Below are 15,446 nucleotides of genomic sequence, written 5' to 3'. Positions count from 1 at the left end.
CGCCCCCCCACCCCACCCCACCCACCTCGCATCCAGTCTGCAGGGAAACACCCAGTTTTAATATCTTCCCCACTCACCACCAAAGGTGCTGAGGTCTATTCCTGCAGAGTGTGTGCGTGCGTCTGCTTGTACGTGCTCTTGGATGCAAGTGCGATGCCTCACATAACTGGTTTTTGTGTGTACGTGCCAGTTTGCATGTGCACGTGTCTGTGTGTGTGTGTGTGTGTGTGTGTGTGTGTGTGTGTACTCTCCATGCAGTCGACCCTGTGTAAGATGAATGTTAGGTGCTGAAGAGCATTTTTTCCTCTCTGTGGGGGGAGACCTTACATATAATAACCTCGAACCTTTCTACACTCCCTTTCTCTGTCTCTCTCCATCACTCAGTGTGTGACTTTCTTTTACTCTCTCCTTCTCCCAGCATGCAGCTGTCTGTCTCTGCACTGCTTGTACCTCAAAGCTGTCCCTTTCTATTTCAGTCCTTTGCCCCTCTCTCTCTCTCTCTCTCCCTCTCTCTCTCTCTCCCTCTCCCTCTCTGCATTCAGCTCTTCACTGCTGTGTTTGGAGGGGATATGGGCTTGTATGTCAGTGTGTGTCTTGCTGTGTGGTGCTTGCCACCATCAGGTAGGTTAGCAGTGGGAATCTGATGAATGCTGGGCTTTGGGTTGTTATGTACTCACACATTTTATTTCATTTTATTTTTAGCTGTACTTATATGTCAGAGGTCAATAATCTTTTATTTTGATGGGTTTTTTTTCGTTGTAGACTTTCTTCAAGCACTAAACATAATGACATCAATGTATATACATGTAGTGCAGATGTATTAGAGGTGCACTCTGTTTAATGAGTGATAAAAAGCATTTCCATTCGTAACCATGGTTTGAGGCAATGTCTTATTTTTCACATTATCCTGACGACAGAAACGTTTGTAGAAAGATAAACAAAGAAATAAAGTCCCCTTTGCATATTCCTATTCCACTTTGAAGAGACTTAAAGTTTGTACCAATTAGTCCAATGACAGACGTGAGAAAAAAAAAACAAAACTATTTTATATCCTGTGTATTTACTGCTGTGCGACTCTGGTGCTAATGAATGTAAATGAGAAAAAGCAGAGTTAGCAAAAGGACAGTGGATGGGTCTGAGCAGACTGTAGTTGTGTCCCAACTCAGGGGCCACGTCCTTTGGAGGATGCTATATACGACGGTGTGGCCCCCGTAGCCGTTGCAAACTGCGAACTGAAATGAGACGGTGTGGTGCACAGAGAAGTGTCGCTTTGCGTCACCGGCTGTTCCCGCCTGTACCGCTGCGTCACTGGCATCTAGCAACCTTGACAAGTTTTTCTTTTTAAATTTGAGGTTTAAGGTCCTTGGTTTTAACAGTTTGACTGTTCGCTGAGCTTGAGCTGAAACCCGATACTTATATGTTAACAAACAACAGAATTACACTTTCAAATCTATCATTTTCGTTAGCAGTGTGTGATGAATCTTGGGAGCGGTTGGGCCACGGAGGATCCGACCCATGGGAGCCTTCGTTGTCCAGGAAAAGAAGATCGAGTTTCTGGGCCGCATTTGAAGGAGCCTTTGAAATAGGACATCGTGGTCGTGCTGCTGTGACACAATCTGTCTTCTTATGCAGCCCGCTACGGATGCGGCCCCTGAATTGGGACCCAGCTTATGTTCTGGTGGTTATTTATTTGCTTTAGAATGTAATTAGTTTGATTTCTCTTCTTCACTTGCTTTGTCTTTTTCTTACTGCTCCCTCTCTCTCAACCTCCTCGTTCTCAGTCTAAATGTACAGCAACAGGCTAACGCGCTAAACTAAAACCCCTAACATACGTGACGAATTTCCTCGGCATCAAAGCTGTGGAGTCTAACCAGTGTTTCCCTCCTACCCATCATCCTCTCTGCAAACCCAGATGTCAGTTTAGGTGAAAGGGAATACTTGAGAGGCTGTTCAGCAGGTTCACAACTCATGTCCACCCACTGCAAATGGAGCATAGAAAATATGTAACAGCTGGATGAGGAGATTCATAGCTCCCTGAAGACATAAACGAGCTTTGGAACACATTCATCTTCAATGACTGTTTATCTGAATGCCTGTCTGTGTCCGTATGTCTCTCCCACTGTGTCTGTCTCTAATTATCTGTCTGTCTCTCTTTTTTTTTTTGCTTTACTGCCTCCTTCTTCTTTTATGATTGTTTTTTTTTTTTCTTTTTTTCTCATGCAGTCACCAGCCATAGCGAGCTACTGCAGTGTTTTGTCGACTCTTCTTCAGCTGCGGTAACTTTCTAAAAGAAAATAAAATCTCAGATCCCAAAAGGTTTAATCCTGCAATAATCTTCGCTGTTTGTGTTTGACACACCTGCTCACATGAATAAACCTGAGCGCGCACGTTCGTTGAGACGAACATCCCAGTTGTGGTGGTTTAGAGCGTGTTGGTAACATCTGGAATTGGTGAAAAGTTGAGTATGATGTCAGTAAACTGCACGGCACAGATGTTAATGTATGTTTAGGTGGCGTTTCAGTGTCTGATTGCTCTTGTGGAAACTGTATTTCATCTTTTGTTGTGCAGTCTATAGAAAAAGCTGCTCGCTGCAGGTACCTGTGCCCAACAACTGGGCTCGTTATAAGTTTTCTCTGCTGGTAAACATGGTTTCGTGCCTGGAGCGAGTGGTGGTGATTGTTGCTAGACAACAGCTTTGGCCAATGTTGCGTTTACAAGAGAAGAGGTTAAAATACGGCCTCTGAGCAGCGCCACGTCTTCAGGGCAGATTGGAGGCTACAGTGAGTCGCTATCAGAAAGTGATGAGAGCTAGCTAGTTAGCGTGCTAAACTGTATTTATTAATATTGCATATGTAATTCTGTGTATTTTTTGGGAGTTGAAGCTAGAAGGGGAATGTGGGATTTTTCTTCTGTTGGGGAGGAAAGGCAAAGAAAGATTTTGTTTTGTTTCTTTGTCTTGAAAATACTTCACTTTGATAGTGTCCCGACAAAAATGAACAAAACTTAGAAGAGAAACTCAAATAAAAGAGACAGCTGCTTAGTGTTATATCAGACGAATGGTGGTTCAAATGTTTCAAGTTAAAACATTATATTTTTACCTCACATCATTAATATGCAACTGAAGTTCAAATTTTCAAAGTAACCTTCCCAGTCTCTGCATTGGGCCACAGAAGTGTGTGTGTGTGTGTGTGTGTGTGTGTGTGTGTGTGTGTGTGTGTAGTCCTGCTCAGGGGAGTACGTGGGTGTGGAGCAGGCAACAGAAGAGACAACCCCAATGCAGCACTAATGATTCATAAAGACCTGGCCAAGCCCGCTGGGAGTCCACCACAGGTAGACTTCAAACACCAGAGAGGCAGAGCAGCAGAGGAAGAGGCAGACAAAGAGAGATGATGAATTACGTTGAACCAAAGAGAGAAAGTAAGAAACGAACAAAGGGACAGATACGACTTAGCAACATGTTATTGATGTGTTTTTGATGCTTTGAAATTGGGACTACCGGGAAGTAGTTTGTATATAATGAGGTGTGATTCTCAAGGACAGAACACAGAGACTCTGCAATCAAACTCTGTTTATCTCTGATTTCAGATTCTCTGCGTGGGCTTTTTGCATGTTTCCCATAAATGTGGAGACAGATGCTGAAGATGCACACACACACACACAGACACACACACACACACACGATAAACAGTAGACTTGCACATGTCAGGATGATTATTTCTACACAGCAACTGCTCAACTATTATTACTTTTCCAACCCGGGTTGCAACCGCAGCTCGATCTGAAGCTTAATCCTCTCTCCAATGGAAAGGAATGCCTCTGAAAGAGATAAGAGACAAAATGGCTGCCATCTGCTAGTTCCTCACCTGATATAAAGACATGAACATTAGCTTTTTCAGTTTCAGACACACACACATCATGTGCCACAGACCAGCAAGAGGAAGAGTACGCTCAGAAACAGAGAGGTGTGGGGATACAGAGAGAGTTTGGTAGAATGGAGTTCTCTTTGTTCAGAGGTCCTTGAGGTAGAACTCTCAAAGTTGCTGTTTGGGTGAAAGAGACAGATAAACACAGCGGTGATATTGCAGAGGGGAAGAAGAGCTACAGAGAAGATAGAGAGGAGGAGAAGAAAAAAAAAGGTCAAAAGCGATGGAAGCAAATAAAAGCCATGACATGTGCAATCTTTATGTCTTTACAAACATACACCTTATCATGTAAAAGCGATTTAAGCAATTTAACCTGTCACTGACATAAGCACAAAAATCTGGGATCTGCACAAAGCTCCTTTACATACATCCACTGCTGTCCACACTTTGTATGGAATTAACCTGCTATCACTCTTAAACAGGGCACAGAGAGGCTCTAATATCATTTTAGAAACATGACAGCTCGTCAAACTATTTTATCAGACCTCAATAATAATTTACTTATAACGCTAATTTCTACATTGCAGATAAAACTTCTGGAGGGCCCTTCTCATGTTGGAACCCCAGTTCTTACTCTTCCCTTCACTGGTGTGAGGTGATTCTTGGCATCTCAGATCAAGATTTATGTATATTATTTAATATGTTAGGAATAAATGAAAATCCGAAAACAAATGTTCTGTATAAAATCAGTGATACAGACTTAGGGAACAGGAAACAGTCTTCTTCCTCCACATCTAGAAGTGTCCTGTCATGTCTAAATGAAGCCATGAGGAACGTTAACCTGAGTGGTTACATTTCACAGTTGGGTCTTCAGTTGTGTATAAGACTCAGATTATTATGGTTCTTACTGACTTTCATTAAACTCAGTCATTTTTGAAATACAAAACTGCCCTACTTTTTTTTTTCTTCTCCTTGTTAACCCTTTTTTTTTCTCTTTTTCTTCGTGTTTCAGAAAGAAAACAGAGTGAGTAACAGTTAATGTCAACTTTCTTTAAATGTGTGTGTCAGGGAAAGCACATGGATGACACACACACATAACACACAGAAATATTGAAATCCCCATATATATAAAAACTAATTAAACATCATGTCCACAATTTCTCCCCATACCCCTCTCCCCTCTGTGCCCTGCTCTTCTTCTTCTTGTCTCCAGCCCTGCAAACAAAGCGGTATAATAAACAGAATAATAGCGGGCCCCGGGGACTAAACAAACAAACAAGAAATGGCAAATCAACAAAGTAGCTAATTATGAGGATTTGAATTGCTGCTGGTGATCATTAGTCGAGGGATATTAATGCAGACTACAGTTTCGAGCTTGAAACACAGGAAGAATATTCCGGAGTCAGTGCTTTAATAATCCAGACTGCCGGGCCTCCGAGCCGAGCTCCCGATAAGGATGGACCCCGTTTATTTACGCCTGACGCTCAGTTTGTTTTAGTTTGATGTGTGAATGAAAGATACTTTGAAATCTGTATTAAAATGAGAGATATTTAAAAAAATAAATAAATAAAGCTGACAGAGAAGAAGGAAATATTTCAGGCTTAGCACAAACAAGTATATATTCCATATGTTAAGTGAAGACTTGGTTTGTCGTCCCACAGAGTGACACTAATTATGTCATTTAGACACCAGAGAGGTTTAACTGAGATCTTTAAAGTGTTAAAAATCTCCAATAACACAAACACAAATAGTCTAACTTTGGATTTGGGAAGAGTAATGCTGTGTAGAACGTCCTGTCACCAAAAATCACATGCTGCATCCAACGCATTTAAATCATATCACTTTTTCTACATTTACTTCCCCGGCCTCCACACAACGACCATCGTGCAAACCAAACTTTGACCAATCCACTATTGTTACCATAACAACAAAGGTCCGGTACACCTGTTGCAGGTGTGCCCCTATGGGTCGTGTCTGTGTGGTTGTTCAGGTTGGATGAAATGTTACGCAGAAAACAAGTTTTAAATAACGCAAAGACGTGCAGACAACCCACAGTTTGGTTTCACTCAGACTGGAAACTGTTGACAGTTGAGTTTCTTAAATCTGCTCCATTCAAAATGGACATTTGTCCCCGTTTCAGTTATTTCAGCTAAAGCACATTTCTGAAAGCCCTACATGATTTTACACTCTCCGGAGCGAGTAGGTGGAAGAAAGGAGTGTGTGTTTAGTGAAAAACCTTTGTCCTTGAACCAAACTTCCATTGACAACTTGCTTTTTTTACCCCCCCAAGGGTACACAGAGCAGATAATCTTAATCACACACACACGCACACACACACACACACAAACAAAGACATGGATAAGTCATTGGCTGATGGCCTAAAGCTCACAAAAGAATGCCAGAGGGTATAACAAGGGGCCAGAAATGACTCTTCATTCTTTTACACAGAACTGCAACTACACAACGCCTTACAGTTGTCTCACACACACACACACACACACACACACACACACACACACACACACACACACAAACAGAGAGAGAAAGATAAACAGGCAACCTCTGCTGGCTGTTTCGTACCAGCTTGTCCTTTTAATCTATGACCTGACTTCCCAAACAGTTGGAATGCGAAATGCTAAAGGAATGCCAAACAAAGAGACATGCCTCAACATCACAGAGACGTCTCAGCAAGACGGAAAAAAAGAAGAACAATACAACAACAACAATATATAAGGACAGGAGGAGAAGGTGGGAGAGGAAGCAGAAGAGAAAGAGAGGATCAGAGAAAAGGAGGTAGATTGGCGATGGGGTGGAGAAGAGGAGATGAAAGGAGGGAAAGGGTAGAGTGAGACCGAACGAGAGAGACAGGAGGAGAATGAGTGTTGAAGGAGAAGGGTTGAGGAGAAGAAGTAGGGGAAGATGGGTGGGTGGGGGGCAGGTGGAGGCAAGGAGGAGAAGGGGGAATGAAAGGATATGAAGAGGCAGGTAAAGAAAGGAGAAGAGACAGATGGGTGGGAGGAGAAGGCGAGGAATGAAAGGGAAGAGGAGCGTGACGGCAAGACGAAAGCCGGCAAACAAGGGGATGGAGAGCAGGGGAGGTGAGGACTGAGAAGAGGAGAAGTGGAGGGAAGAGGAGCGAGCGGACAGATGGTGGGTTAAAAAAAAAAAGGGATGGAGAGAAGGGAAGAGAGGAGGAGGGGGAGGGAGGTTGAGGAAGATAGGGAGAAAAAGAGAAGATAAAGAAAAGGTGACAGGAAAAAAATGAGAAGGAATATAGTAGGACTCAAATAGAATTAAGAGTCAGAGAAGAAGAAAGGTGTGAAATAGAAGAGGAGGCAACACAAAAAAGGTAAAGAGGAAGAAGACGGCGTACGAAGTCAAATATATGGATGTAAATGAGAAAAAAGAAATCTAGGAGGAGGGGAAAAATGACAAGGATGAAACAGAGAGAATAAGAAGAAGTTTTTAAAGGAGGAGAGGGAACAATGAAAGGAGACAAATACAAAAGGAGAGGAGGAAGAGAAACGTGGAGACAACAGTAAAAAAGAAGAGAGAAAGAACAGTATACAGATAAAATGAAAAAGAAAAGGAGAGATTATGAAAAGAGACAAAGAAATGGGAGAGAGAGAGAGAGGATTTCTGTGTATTTCAAACAGATCCTCTCAAAACACGAGCCCCCTCCCCCTCCCCCGCTGTGATTTACCATAAAGATATTTGTCATATCTGTCATCAGAACAAAAACACGCCACACACAACAACAGGATCTGGGCTGCTGTGAGAACAAACCTCGACACTGCTCGCAGACAAAAAACAAAAACAAACACACACACACAAAAAAAAACGTCAGTTCAGGAAGAGCTTTGATTTTCCTGCTGATACTCGCGCTGTGCATATTTTATGATGAACCGCTGTGTTGTCTTAAAGAGTCAAAAATGTTGAAATTTATTGACTTTTCCCAGAGTGACCCCCGTGAAACATCACACCACAAAACCACAAACACACTCACACACACACACACACACACACACACACGATAAGAAATTGAAATGATTTTTAAGTCAGACAAAGCTAAAACTTTCTTGTGCATGTGCAGCATCGTCCCCGCACGGCCCCGCATGTCACTGAAGTTCACAGACAAGATAAAACCAACTTCAGACGCAATAAACATTTCATAAAGCGTTGTTTACTAACAGGGAATTTAGTCAGATGCTTTAAAGATGCTGCAGACGACAGAAAAAAAAAAACCCAGTTCTTCGTTTTGCTGAAGACGCGAGTTCACGTTTCAGCGCTCAACAGGTCGTAGGTGTGATACTTTTTTTCCTCAGACGTCCAGGAGGAACAAAGAGAACAAGTGGTGACCAGACATGACAGTGGGGCTGGTACTGTTTTCACCATGTGAGTCTGTGTGTGTGTGTGTGTGTGTGTGTGTGTGTGTGTGTGTGTGTGTGTGTGTGCGTCATCATGGTAAAGCGGGAACTACCGCTATAGAGGCAGTTTTGAGCACTTCGGCTGCTGTGTATCTGTCTGCGTGTGGACGGATTGTATCACCGCGACAGCATCACAACCTGCAAGATACAGTCATGAAAACGTTACAGGTGTGGTCCGATCCACGACTACTGAGTGCTCGTGGGTCAGAATGTCAATGTGTGGAAAGGAGCCAGGGCTGCTGTGAGATTAGAAACACCAGAAGCTCAAAGAGAGACATTTCTGTCAAACCTCCACATGTTCATCACACAATCATCCTGGAGATGACAAAGTTGGAGGTTAAATACGGAGACAGCTGGGAAGTATGGTTGAGACGGGCCTGCGTGCCTACACACAGCTGCTAATCTTAGTGGGTGTGAATATGTCCGGAGGTGAGGCTGCATCTAGTCTTTCACACTGTCTGGAGAATGGTAGGATTTGATGAGCTTGAGTCAGGACGTGTAGAAGACGTGCGAGAGACAGTGGCCGCAATAAGAGCGCAGAAGTGGGTGGAGCGTCTGCCATACCTCTACAACCCAGGAAGAAGCCTGAAGTAACAGCGCTGGTTCCATGCTGTGAAATCACTGATTAATGTGATTGTTTTTTTTCCCATGACACTGATACTAATTCCTAGAAGGGGAATTTCCCTTGTATGTAAAACAGGAGTGCGTTTCTCAATTCAGGATCACAGGAAGTAAAACTCTCAACAGGGATGTCGTGTTTACAATTCTTGAAGGAGAAAAAACACAAAAAGGTGATTTCTACACTTTGTTTTCACAAGGGCAGAGAGCTGACATTTTAAGGTTAGGACATGGGTATGTGGTTAAGATTAGACTGTTAAAGCTGTGTGTGTGTGTGTGTGTGTGTGTGTGTGAGTGTGTGTGTGTGTTAATGCATGGGTGAGTGTTTATGAAAGTCTCTGTGTTACTAAAGGTTTTAAGGATGGAGGCGTTTCAGTAAACAAATGTCCCCTGCTGTGCTAAGAATGCTGTTTAGAATAGAGCAGCTTGAGACCCCTTGCTACCAGCGGAGGATTTGTTTGAGTGTGTGTGAGTCCTCTTGAGTGTGTTTTATTTTGCACGCAGGAATGTTTACAGCCACTTTGCTACCAAATACCTTCTGCTTTACAGAACTGATAGTGTGCAGTTTGCTATAGAAGTCGCGATCCAAGTCTGATCCGATACATAGATTTATCCCAATAACAATCAGGCCTTTGTCCACCACAGGAACTTTCCACACTTCTTCCCCCTTCTTTCTGGATCTAAATTTCATCACTGCTTGAGTGAGTTGATACCAACTCCAAGTTCCAGGTACTCTCAGGGGGCAAGGATGCGACATCTGGTGTCCAACATCCATTAGCAATTAATTACCGGAGGATATGTTTAGATCAACACTGCAGGGAAGTATGTTTGAATACACAGACAAAATTCTGATTCAGAGTAGAGGGGAAGTTGGTGACCTTTCTGCCGTATGATTCGGGAGCAAATTGAGCAGCTGTATAGAGCTATAGGACTCAGTTGGCTCTGGAGCAGCCCAGTCGCCTACAAATGAAATTTCTATGCAAATAATTTGCAACAGTAAATACTGTTGGTTTGGGAAAACAAAGTGGAAAACGAGTCAAAACCTAGAACTTAGACCTTATGGGTTCTAACAGGTTCAGGTTATAGGAAGTCCCAGGATACTGATCATTCACTTCCTGTTGGCCTAATGGGGGGAAAAAAGCAGCTGATGTGAGCTGCAGCTGGAAGCGTTTGTCATTTGAACCACTGAAGGTGAAGGTCAGTGCCGGCTGAAGGGGACAAGCTGTTTGAATGTCGAACCAAAGACTTAAGCTGATACAGGTACATTAAAAACATCAGTAGCACGTGTGCATTCATACACTGACTCATCTGGACAAAACGTGTGTGAGGCTGTTCTTACCTGTGTGTGAGAGTGAGAACACGGCAGGACATTATCTCCTGGGAAATCTGAGACGTGGAGAAAAAAAAAAGAAAGAAAAAAAAAAGTCAATAAAGAGAAGAGCTCATTTATCCTCTGTGGGCATCGGTCAAGGACGCCACAGGACACCCCCAACAGCATCACACCAGGGAACAAAGTCACAGCTCGATAACCAGATACAGACTGGCAGGTGATGGTGCATCAGTTTCACAGAAGCTGTCAGGATCTCTGCTAATGAAACTCTCATCGCCAAAAATGCAACTGCATGCATTTTTCATTTAAATGATTTTAACAATTCTATAATTATTATTATTTTTAATATAATTACTTATGGTAATTCTGATTTCAAACCACATTTTACCATTCATGCATATTTCTGAGTTTAAAAAATATTTCAAAAAGGTGCAGAAAAAGAGGCGTAAAAAAAGGCCACATTTTGTTTTGTAGTTTTCTTTTCTACAGAAGAAAAATAAAACATAAAACTGCTTATAAAAATTACCCACACTACGCTACATAATTTACTGCAGATATTCAACAGAAGCCAATTACATCCGCATCCTATGACCTTCCATTGTTATATGATTTCATAATAATTATATGGGGGTAAAAGTAGTGAGACGTAAATTGCCTCCCCACAGAAATTACTGTAGCTTTATAAATATCAAGCAAACCTTCAATTACTGTAGAAATGAGCATTCACAACAATTAGATGGTCATGTTACCTACATGAAAGACCGTCTCTCAGTTTATAATGAAATACATTGTGTATCTATGTGGCAATTAGTCTCTTTGTTTAAACTGTGATGGGATTTTAATGACATTTTAGCTTGACTGCATTTCACCGTCAGAGACAGGAAAATATGGAAGGAAGTAGGTAGTAACTGAGGTTGGGAGCCTGCTGATATATACGCTGTATGTCATCGACCACTGAAGCCCACCTTGTGTTTGTCCTTTGTGACATGAAACAGAGGGGTCAAAGTTCATTTGATGACTTATGTGCTCTTTTCCAAAATGTTATTTATATTGTGGTTCCTCACAACAGCACTAGTGTCTCATCCGGTCTTAAAGGGAGAAGTGCGGAGACGTTGCACCCGGTCTTAATGGGTTAAGAACAAGAAGATAACATTGACAGCACAGAGTTGCTGCTGGTTGAAAGATGCATTTGAACTGTTTGAACTGAATCAGGTCCAGAATGAAAAATAAACGATGACAAAGAAGAATTGTTGAGCCATCCTGTTCATCCACATTGAATGTGATGCTGTGTGTAGAAAATAACAGTTTTAATACAGTAGACAAACTGATGAAAATCTAGTGCCGCCATCATCCGCTCTCCTCCTGGGATGTATCCTGACAACAGATGCAAAAAAAAAATTATAAAAAAATTCAATTCTTTGATGTGTTTTTGCTGTCCTCGGAGGGAAATCATTTCCTGCTGCACAGTATTACCAAAAGTGTAATAGCAGTGCTGATGAAGAGCGCTCTCAGTGTACATACAATATAATTATAGTCCACACCTCGCTGTGATAATAGTGGATTGAAATTGACTTGTCTTCTGTTGTAATCTATTTTTCTGCCCGTGCACGAGCGTGATATTTCGAGAGCAGGACGAGGACAGGGACGAGGCGTGTGTGTTACAGTGTTTCCAGCGTGTTCGTGTGTGTGTGTGTGTGTGTGAGTGTGAGTGACTGTGCTTTAGTGCGCCTCCTTGTGTGTCCTTGCATGGTGAGTGTGCTCATCTAACAGACTGGTATTGCCTGCATCCTCTTCAACCTACTGTAATTTACCTGAACCAAATCAGACATCAGGTAGCAGCACTGTGCTGAGACAGAAGTGTAATTGTCTTGTTTAATGAGGCTTGGCACTTTCTCTGTCTGTGTTCAAAAGCAAAGCCCTAAAATTAGCTCTACATTTAGCAAGCTCTAACAGGAAATAAAGCAACCCACTGAGGCCATTGAACCAAGGCAGCAATTCTTACCACACACGATGTAACAATGCACGGCCATTGAAAGTGGTAATCAGCTTTTTGCCCCCCCCCCCCTCTGCTATGCTAACTGCTGTCTCTCTTCTCCTGCTGTTTCAAAAGGCTTCTGTCGGAAAGTTAAAGAAATAGTTCAACATTCTGGAAAATAAAGCTGATTTCCTTTCACGTTGAGAGTTAGGGGAGAAGATGGAGACCATGCCTTTGTTAAATATAGAGCTGGAGCCAGGAGACAGTTAGCTTAGCTTAGCTTAGCTTGGCACAAAGACCGGATGCAGGGGGGAAACAGCCTCTCCAGCCTGTCCAAAAGTAACAAAATCCAAATGTGGAAATTACATTTACTCCTGCTAAAATAAATTAATGAATGAATAAAATTGGCTGCATCTCAACAAATGATTAAAATGTCACTAGTATAGTATACAGGCCTCTCCAAAACAAGTAGACTAGGTGATTAAATCCAGGAGAAAGACTGAATAAAGCAGATTCACATTAAAAATCTGTGTTTCACAGATGTTCTAAGGTGGACACAGGACATGTTAGATACCTTAAGATCTCCGTCGATCTTTCATCCAGTTAAAATACATAGTTGAAAACAACCAGATCTAAAAAAGTATATCATAAAAATGTGGCTTAAAAACACATAAAAAGTCAATTTTGAAGTCTCTGTCGAGCATCCACAACGCTGACGAATGACCAAAAGGGATATGACGCCACTGAGAGACTACTTGTTTGTTTTGTGACGGTAGGAAGCAGTTGGTCTGACAAAACAAACAAGATACAAAAGCTGAAAATGTGTGTATTTGTAACCACTGCAGAGAGGTTGTGACGGCCGTGCGTCCAACGTGGGAAGGGGAAAATAAGATATAATAACAGGAGAGAGAAAAGAGTCTGTCAAGGTGGAGAGAAAGACACTTATTAGAACTAGAATGAGAGAAATAAAAAAATCATACAGTAGTGTGTGTGTATGTGTGTGTGAGTGAGTGCTGTCTCTTATACACATCTCCGTTAAGCGGATCAACCCACACAATTTAGCGCTGAGATGAGGCGAGGAGCGTTCATTTGTGTGAAATAAACGACCTGGCTGTGTGACCACAGCTGCCATGTTACTCATGTGTGAATGTACCACCAAAGAAGAGATTTCCTCTCTTTGAGCCTGGCCAGAAATAACAGTAATGAGTTTCCACATCCTGGATTGCATTTGTTATTATCACTGAGATGCAGGGTATAACATTACTGTAGGTCAGTGCTCTCATTCTTGTTTATCCTGCCACTCTTTGACTGGGGGGGTAATATTTATATGGTTCGCACACAAAAAAAAAAAAAAAAAGCTGGAAAACAGCTAAAGCTTTCTCGATAAGCGCAGCATTTTGATTCATCCATTTCAATGCGGCAGCGGTGCCTCGGAGCCGCGGTGTCATCATGTAATAAATGCAAATGAAAGCAATCAAAAGCTTATGAGCTTATATAAGGTTAGATTGAAGTGGGCAGACGCTAAGTGTGTAATTTTCCGCTGGTGAGAGTGTGTTTTTAAATGATTGTGGGGAATGGTTTGTCGAATATATTCCTTTCATCATTTTAATTTTGCATTTGCCGTATGTTATAGCTGCACTGGGGAAAATGTGTGCGACTTCTTATCAGCATCCATCACAAAGTGGGGCTGCTATAGTAAAAAACTGTCTCCCGTCTCCTTTAATTAAGTTGCCTTACTTCACCATGTTTGTGCAGGTTTGTGTTTGTCCACAAGAGGTGATGAATTAAAACTTTGGAACAGCCAGGTTGTGGCCTTAAACCTTACGCTGCTGCAAAGATGGTGGAATTGCAAATGCAGATTCAACGTGCACGGCGTACGCCCATTTCCCATCTTATTCACAGGTTTACTCAAACATAAACTTTTTGTCAAGTGCAAATTTAAATACACCTCAAATCACCATCATGTGTACAGATTCTATTTTTATATCATGACAGTAATTCTCAACTTTTCTTACTGTATTGGGCAAAAATGGCATGTAAACACAACCGACTATTTAATATGTAAAGTAAACAAAATCAAACGCAAAAGAAGTTCTCACAAATGTGTTACTTTGCTTCCATTTTCTGTCCAGTTTCATCCCAAACCAGCTGCATGGAGTCTCAGTGTGGAGACTGTTGTGGTCTTCCATCATGTGAAGCCCTCCGTCTGGTTCTTTGCTTCTAATGTTTTGGCTCATTATCTTTTTCTATCTCCTATCTTGATGAACCCCTGACCAACCAGTCTGTCTTCCTTTGTTACTTGGCTTTTTTTCCCCCTCACCATTCTCATTAGCAATATACTGTACAGTCCTATTTCCAGCAGAACAGTACAGTCCTAATAATGCATCAGAGGATGTAGTAACACAGTTTGTATAGACCCGGTTTTTAAATCATCAACCTGTGGAAATTGTTTGCATTAACTTTCAAAGCTTCATTTACCTCCATCGCTGCAGGAAAACTGGATATCAACCAGTTTCTTCATCCCTGAAAAAGGCCTGTTTAGTGGCTAAATCTTTGTTTTATAACTTAGCTTATATTTGCATTATTTAAGTAAGAAATGAGGGACTCTGCAGCTCTTTTGACCGGTATGGGAAAGCTTTCTCACATCCAACTCCATGCTCCATCATCTGCAGTTATGATGGTGTCTAGATTGAAATTGCCAGACACCATTTGTTTTGTTTTTTTATGTAAGAAATTGTCCCCACAACCCAGATACACTTTACTGCCAGTATGTAGAGAATACAGATATTGCTTTGGGTGGAGTATAATAAAAACAGAGCTATAAGGTGGTGGCTGCTGCAGTTGGTGGGTGGCAGTGCCAGCTCTTGTCTTTGCCCTAGCAGGTCTTTGGTTGATGATAGCTGGAAGCCCAATATTTCCTCAGCAGAGGGGACCATATGCTCCATCCGAAGGACTGTTGGCTCTGTTCGGAGAACTTTTTTGTTTTCCCCACTAGCTGTTTTGCAGCCAGCTGGGTCAGTATTTATCGCTCAGGCAAGAGGTGCTGCTGCTTTACCGAGGTGGGCGCTTTAGCTATAGCGACATTGCCAGTATGTGTTTCATGACACTGCAGCAGCATCTACCTGACGTTTTTTTCTATTTCTTCATCAATTCAACATAGTCTGGGTTTTGTAAATTGCCACCTGCTGTACACTTCTTGTTGCATTTATTCAGAACCCCCCACCCCCACCCCC

The 15,446-nt window shown here is 42.1% G+C and overlaps 1 long non-coding RNA gene across 1 annotated transcript in view; it reads right to left on the bottom strand.

Annotated features, from left to right (window-relative positions):
* The window catches only part of LOC111645424 (uncharacterized), a 56,367-nt gene that overhangs the window by 38,617 nt on the left and 2,304 nt on the right, over positions 1-15,446 (bottom strand). The window contains exon 2 of the long non-coding RNA XR_002759867.2: positions 10,248-10,294. This is a non-coding gene — a long non-coding RNA (uncharacterized LOC111645424). The remainder of the gene's footprint in view (positions 1-10,247; positions 10,295-15,446) is intronic.

Source organism: Seriola lalandi, unplaced genomic scaffold (assembly GCF_002814215.2).
Source record: "Seriola lalandi dorsalis isolate HSWRI2012SDOR001 ecotype SW California unplaced genomic scaffold, Sedor1 jcf7180002054951, whole genome shotgun sequence".
Classification (NCBI taxonomy): Eukaryota; Metazoa; Chordata; class Actinopteri; order Carangiformes; family Carangidae; genus Seriola; species Seriola lalandi.
Note: the sequence above shows the minus strand (reverse complement) of the source record. Positions and strands in the feature narration are given on the sequence as shown.